This window comes from Lepisma saccharinum, chromosome 5, assembly GCF_977018435.1.
Source record: "Lepisma saccharinum chromosome 5, izLepSacc3.1, whole genome shotgun sequence".
Lineage (NCBI taxonomy): Eukaryota > Metazoa > Arthropoda > Insecta > Zygentoma > Lepismatidae > Lepisma > Lepisma saccharinum.
This window is the reverse complement of record NC_139233.1, coordinates 24,176,594-24,184,338: the sequence shown is the minus strand read 5'-3', so window position 1 is coordinate 24,184,338 and position 7,745 is coordinate 24,176,594.

Here is a 7,745-nt window from a genome sequence, read left to right as displayed (position 1 = left end):
TGGCCACTGAAATTGATAGAATATTTACAAGTTAGTTTCGCAGATATATCTTTAGTAACTCGCTTACATCTTATATAACTACTATGATGTTACGCCATGGTACGTACAAGTAATTTGCTTGATTAATGCCTGATGGTGTGAGATGCCCAATGGCATAGATACGCTGTACTAGCAGTTACCGAAAATCTCATGAGATGTCGGTAGAATCGCAGTAGTGTTCCTGTTGTTAGGGAACCTAACAACATAGGCATTTAACCTAAAATTAAAAAGCTTTCTCCCCTGACGTCAGAACATAATGTTGCTCAAGTGTTGTGCGATAAGTGAGACCTGTAAAGCATGGATTAATTGACACAGATTCAATGAAAAAAACAGGGTTGACAAACAAAAATATTATCACAGACTATAAAATATCTACCACCAAAATGTGTTTTAAACACTTGTAAAAAAAAAAAAAAAAAACATGTTCAAAACACATTGTTTTAAACATTTAAAACATTTGTAAAAAAACAAAGCAGTGTGTTTTAAACATGCCAACCCTGCTACAGCGGAATTCCATGTACTGCCCAGAGCCACACGTCCCATAAGTAACACTACCCCTGACGTCGTTATAACATCAACATCTCTTAGTACCTGTTTGAACATATCTGTGCTGGATTCCATCGGCAGTGACCATGACCCAGTGAAAATCACCTTGAATCTTAGTAACCGCAATATGAGCAGTACAATACAACCTTGAAAAATCTGGTGTTACAACAAAGCAACTGGGAGGCATATATTGCAAAGCTACAGCATGCTTTTTCTGACCCACATCCACCACCAAACAATTCACAGGAACTCGATACTGCGGTGGAACATCTTACAGTACATATTACCAGTGCGGCAACCACTAACATACCTACGACCACTCTCAATAGTTACAAACCAAAGCTACCTCCGCAATATCTTCATCTAATCACAGCATCACGACAAGCATACAGGGACTACATCCAGACCAGAAATCCTGAATCCCTTAACTTACACCGTCAGTGGCTGCGTACAGTTCAAAACTATATAAAATATTATAAGCAACGTCCATGGATTGAAATGTGCAACCAATTAACTGATGAGAGCCATCCCACCAAATACTGGAAACATTTCAAGGTGCTCACTGGACAATCCAGTAGTACTCCTTATCCGATAACAATTAAGGACGCAGCTCGAAACACAGACACTGAAAGAGCTTATGCCTTCGTAAATTTCTTGCAAGACACTTTCGCTCCAAAGCCACAACTAGCTCCAAATCTCCGCCTCCAGACCAAAATTGACAGTCACCAATCCCAATAACAGGCAACTGCAACCCAGTAATATGCACGCTATTGATCCTAATAATCCTCTGTACCTATTACAACAGACGATATTCTCAATACTGTGTGTAGGAAGAGAAACACTGCCCCTGGTCCGCACAGGACACTACCCGACAGACTGGAACACAGACAACCTATTCAGCTCACATCAACCTTTAGCAAAATATTCGAACACACGAATGTTTGACGCATACACATGCACTTACAAGCGCACAGTTTACTTCCGTCGCACCAAGCAGGCTTTAGACCTCAACACTGTGTCCTTGATAATTTGTTAAAACTAATGACTCGCATCACAAATCACTTCAACACTTTCAAACCATCCTGTCTAGTGATATTCGACTTGGAGAAAGCATTTGACAAAGTATGGCATACTGGACTCTTCTACCAGCTCCATAAATTCCACCTACCACTTTGCTATGTCAGATTAGTACACAGCTTCCTAACAAATAGGGTTGCTTATGTCACTAAATGGAGCAATGTCATACCCCATTTTCCCTTACTCTGGCGTTCCACAGGGTGCTGCTTTATCACCATTACTCTACATACTATACGTTGCCGATATGCCAAACCCCCACAAGTTTCTATCTACCAATTCACCGACGACACTGCATTTCTCGTCGGTTGTTCAACCATCCAAGCTATAAACAAAGCTCTCCAACCAGTTATAAACTTCCAAAGATCGTGTGACCCATGGCATATCACAATTAATGCTCTCAAAACACAAGCATTGGTGTTTCTACAGACAGGCTGTCGCTCGAAGATCTAAAGGAACCCAACATTATTAAACATCAAAATACAGGGAACTCCCATTCTGCCTACCACCACTGCAAAATACCTGGGAGTCATATTTGACTCCAAGCTAAACTGGAAACCTCAATTGCTCAACATTGCCCAGAAAGCTACAAATCGTCTGAGGTTGCTCAAACGGCTAAATGGAACCTCCTGGGGACTCAACTCCCAGGTTGTCTGTCCTACATACCTACAAGGCTTTCCTTCGCCCAGCAATTATTTATGGCCGCACTGCATGGATATCAGCCCCAGACTCATTCTATCACAAACAAGTTCTGGAAAGACATGCTCTTCCTTTGGCCTTCAGAGTAGTTCTACACGACTACTGTACGAGCGAATAACCTTTCCCAAAATCACAACCCACATCGAAGCCATCCGTCACAAATATATAACTAGTCGAATGAACTCGCACCATCCACAACTTCTCAACACAATGTATGAAGATGCTCTTCACGACCTGCCATTCTACATACCACTGCACACCATTACAGCATCTCTTAACCATGTATACCTTCCTGATAGATCCACAACATCCTGACTATCAGCTGTATAATATCCATCATCCCTTGGGAACTGAGGCACGTGATATATCCAACACATGCCGCACCATAACAAATTATTACTTTCTTCACCGAAGTAAATTTCGCACTGCCGTCACTGAATAAATAAGATCTGAATGAAATACCCTCAGAATAAGTAAATATGTACTCCTAATAGACAAAAAACACTTAGACCATCACCTTGTACAAGAAAAAAATTATGAAAACAATTCACTTACCAAAGAGAAGGTGTACCCTTCTAAATGGAAAACCCTCCAAGACCAGTACATAGTTGGAGATCGGTTAGTTCATTGAACTCTCCAGCCTAATTATTGCCTATTTTTGTGGAAGCAGGAAAAGGTTTATTATCCAACCCCCCTGGTCAGTGATCGGTTAGTTCCAGTGGCGTGCCTAAGGGGGGTTAGTGGGGGTTATAACCCCCCCCTTGGCCCAGTATTCCTTAAAAAAAAAAGAACGTCAAAGGTAGGAAAAGATGGTGAAATGAGGGCTGAGTACCAGAAAAAGTGTACAACAATAGATTGTTGAAATCTAAAGGATTCCTTAGCACACACGACTATGTTGGTCAGCCAGTCTATCACTGCTATGCTTCGAAGAATGCAAACAAGAAAGAGGAAAACAGGAACAGGAAGGAAGGGATTATCTACGAAGTGAAATGTAAATAATGTCAGTCAGTGTGTGTACGTAGCAGAAACAAAAAAGAGGCTGAGAGATAGCTTGAAACAACATAGGGATGATGTACAACTTAAGAGAGAGAGAAATGTGATACTTAAACACACGAGAGAAACAGGACATGACATAGAGTGGGATGAGGCTAAGCAGATAGGAAGGGAGAAGAGAATACTAGTGAGAAAATGAAGGATGCCAAGGAAATAGAGAAAAAAAGTGAAGAAGACACAATGAACTGGAAAGGGGGGGACTGAAGATAAACAAAGAATGGAAGAAGGTGTTAGAAAGAGTGGAAAGAACAAGAGAGAAAGAGGAGAGAAGAAGGAAAAAGAATGTAGAAGGAAATGAAAAAGAGAGTGAGATTAAGAGTCCAACCACCTTCCAGATGAAAGGAAATGTTTAGCTAAATCGCCTGTCAGGTGAAAGTACAGTTGACAAGGGAAGGCCAGCTGCTGGAATGTTCCAGGAAAACAACTTTCTAATAGTCTTCTATATAGGGGGGAGTAATTTTTGTGTTTATATATTGTCCTGTTTTGTACTTTGTTTCATTTGTACATGGCACAGAGTCTGAGGAAGACCTTGCTAGAAGGTTGAGACGTTACGTTTAGTTTTATGTTTTATAATAAAATAAATTTCTGTCTTGGTCAGCATATTGAGTTTTTCATATCATGGAAACAAGGCTTCATGGTGTTTTAATCCAATAGTAGATGCATATTTAAAGTGGAAATGTGAACTACTGTGAAATTTCCCTAGGGGGAAACTTTTTAGTGGATGTCATTACAACGTCTGCCATCTTGGATCCAACTTCATTTCTTTAAATGGGAAGGGGTGAATGTAGGGTATGGTTTTGGGTTAGAATTTTGGCATTGACATTACAATTTGGACCAGGCTTTCTTTTTTTCCCATCTGAAAATTACTCTTAAGGTGCGAGCATTCATCGAGTGGGTCACTTGTAAATATCTATCTATGTATGAAACGAGGAGAGTGACACGTGAATGACGGAACATCTTAAAATACATCTGCTGATGTTCCTCACAACTTACTCATTTAATTTCAGTGGTTTTCTTCTTGCTTGTATTAACGTTGTGTTTTATCACAGAACAATTTTCAATTTTAGCACTTGTTGTAAATGTCGAGGCTTAGCAGCAAATAAAAAAATTCAATTTCAAGTAGTCTCGAGCATGGGCGTCCGGATGGGGGGGCAAGGGGGGCCGTGCCCCCCCCCCCTGGAAAATGAAAGTCAACCAAAAATTATGTATTTCACACACATAATTTCATTTTAACAACAATAATATGTGTTAATTATTGCATGAATACCATAAATTCAAATTTAAGCAATGTTTTTTTAGGGAACAACACTATTTTTGGGGAAAATGTGCCTTGTTTCCCCCCCTGGAAAAAAATACCTACCTTGCCCCCCCCCCCTGGAAAAAATCCTGCGGACGTCCATGGTCTCGAGTAACATTAAAGTTTCTCTGAACGAGTAATAGTTTCAATACATTATTTTCTTATTGGCACGCAAACAATAACGAAGTTTCAGGCTGCAATTGGTGTGACGAGAATAAAATACATTATGTAGTACCCATTTGGTACGAGGGTCACTATTTATATTTTGAGCCTAACAATGAAAAACCGGAATTTGGCATTGAAAACTGCTTTATTGTTTTTCGAAGTATTCTCCTTTATGGTCAATACACTTTTGCATTCGTTCGAACCATTTGTCAAAGCAGTTTTTCCAATCTTCTTGAGACATCTCCATAATATGGTTTTTGAACGCATCAACGGCGTCTTCCGCCGACGAAAATCGTTGTCCACGCAATTTATTCTTGACATTCGGGAACAAGAAGAAGTCATTGTGTGCCAAATCAGGACTGTACGGCGGATGACCCATCAATTCGATTTTTTGACTGTTCATAAAGTCGGTTGTTAGACGAGATGCGTGACAGCTGGCATTGTCTTGATGAAGAATGATCCGACGGCGTTTGTTTGTTTTCCGTATTTGACTGAAGACCTCTGGCAAACAAATTGTTGTGTACCATTCAGAGTTGACCGTTCTACGTTCCTCTAAAGCCACAGTTGCCACATGACCAGTTTTCCCGAAAAAACAGGCGACCATTTGTTTCGATGTGCTTCGAGCGCGAACCACTTTTGTTGGATTGGGTTCATCTTGAAACACCCATACAGTCGACTGCTGTTTACGTTCCGGCTCATATGCATATATCCATGATTCGTCACCTGTTACAATCTTATATACCCTACGTCTTTTGAAGCACCACGATTGTATTTATTGAGCTTTTGTTTACACCAATTGACGCGAGCGTCTTTTTCAGTTTTTGTCAAATTGTGTGGGATCCAACGAGAACATACCTTTCTCACAGCTAAATGATCATGTAATATTTTATATATGCTGGTGGAACTAATGCCTATGGTTGCCTCAATCTCACAGTATGTCACATGACGATCTTGCAGTATTAGGTTTTGCACAGCATCAATGTTTTCTTGAACAACAACTGATTTTGGACGACCTTCGCGAATCTCGTCGGTGAGCTAATGGCGGCCACGATAAAATTCGTTATACCAGCGTTTCACAGTGGCAAAGGATGGGGCTTCATCGCCAAATGTGGAAGTAAGTTGATCGATGCACTCTTGTCTTGATAATCCACGTCGAAAATCGTAAAAAATCATCGAACGAAAATGTTCACGAGTTAATTCCATTTTATTGTTGTCGCGCAATCTCCAAGGCAACATAAACAACACAAATCAAGCTATTGACAAAACATTTGAAGTACGTTATGGTCAATAATGCCAGACGATTCCGTGCAAACGTCAAATCGCGCCTAACTTCAATCAGTGTTGCCAAGGCTCAAAATATAAATAGTGGCCCTCGTAAGAAAAAGTATGTTTGGAGACAGGGGGACTCGAACCTAGTATTTCAGCTTACAAAGCTGGCCTTTAACCGACATGGCCACAAGCCACGGTGAAGAAACCAATCTATTCGAGTAATTTATCCATAAGATTGCATCTTTTCCTGTCCAGCTCGAAATTTTGATGTCGCTTCTTGCTAATTACAAAAGCAATACGCTTCATCAGATAGGGTTCATATGCTGTACACATTGCTGACAAAATACAAGTGAAGCTTGTGCATGAAAATTAATGGAGACTTTGGGAAATCGTGCTTTTGTGGAAGGTTAATGTTTGCAACCCTAAATGATAACCGTTCTCTAGTTTCCGTCAATATAGCGGATTCTGCTATGTGACGACGAATCTCATTAACCAACGGCACATATTTTTATTTTTTTATTTTAAACAATTTATTTCAAAATTAAGAGTCATTATTCTGGAATCTACGGAGACATTCATTCATTTGGTAAGAATTTTACGGGAGTCACAATTCTATTTTTGTGCTCAATTACGAAACCAACGTGCACGTGTAAAACAAGTAAAGCCCGGCAATTTTTATTTTACAAAAATTCCATTTACTGTTAAAGTTAAATCAGAGGACAACCATTGACTTATTTTTAATAGCCTGGATGACTGATGTGGGGGGGGGGGGTACCTCCTCTCATGAGCCCCCCTGGCTGTGACATAAACTCTTCTTCCTTTAGGATTTCTATTGTTTTTCCCATCGCAAATTCAGTGCCAACTTTGCGATTCTGTTTGCCAAAATGTATGGGGAAGGGGTTTATTTATTCTTCAAGCCTTCTCCTGGACTAGGATAACACTATTTCCGAAAGATTTTTTTTTGCATTCATTTTCAGGAATTGCAACAGCACTTTTTCTGTCTCGCTTATTCTTATTGCGTTTTTTCCTTTTCGTTATTTAATGTTGCTTTTCTTCCATTTTCGGATACTCGCGACGATAAAGAGAGACTCAAAAAGAACACCCATGCTCAGGCCAAATTCGAACCCGTGGCCCTCGCATTCTAACGAATTGTGATAACTACTTCGTCACGAACAAAAAAAACGCGTTTCTTTTTAAAATAAATTTCAGGAATATTTCACATTTACATTACTTTGATTGTAAACGTGGAAATTCCAATTAATTAATATAAATGCAATCTTTCCGTTAGTCCTTTTCTTTGAGTCTGAGAGACACAAAATTCCCTGCATATGGTTAAATTGATTGATAGTAAGCAACACTGCTGCTTTCCGAACACTTACTTCGGCTGTACTTCCGGCCACAAAGCTGGACTTCAACTGAAACGAGTGTGCCACTTTCTGTGAACAGAAGTGTACAATATGTCATTAAAGCAAAAACTTTCCTTAATAACGATTTTCTGCGAACCGTCGAAATACGGAATTTTATCCTGAGTAGATGAAATCGGGCAGCACAGGCTCCCAATTGTCACTAATGGATTAATTTTGCAATTACAATAAACAAAATA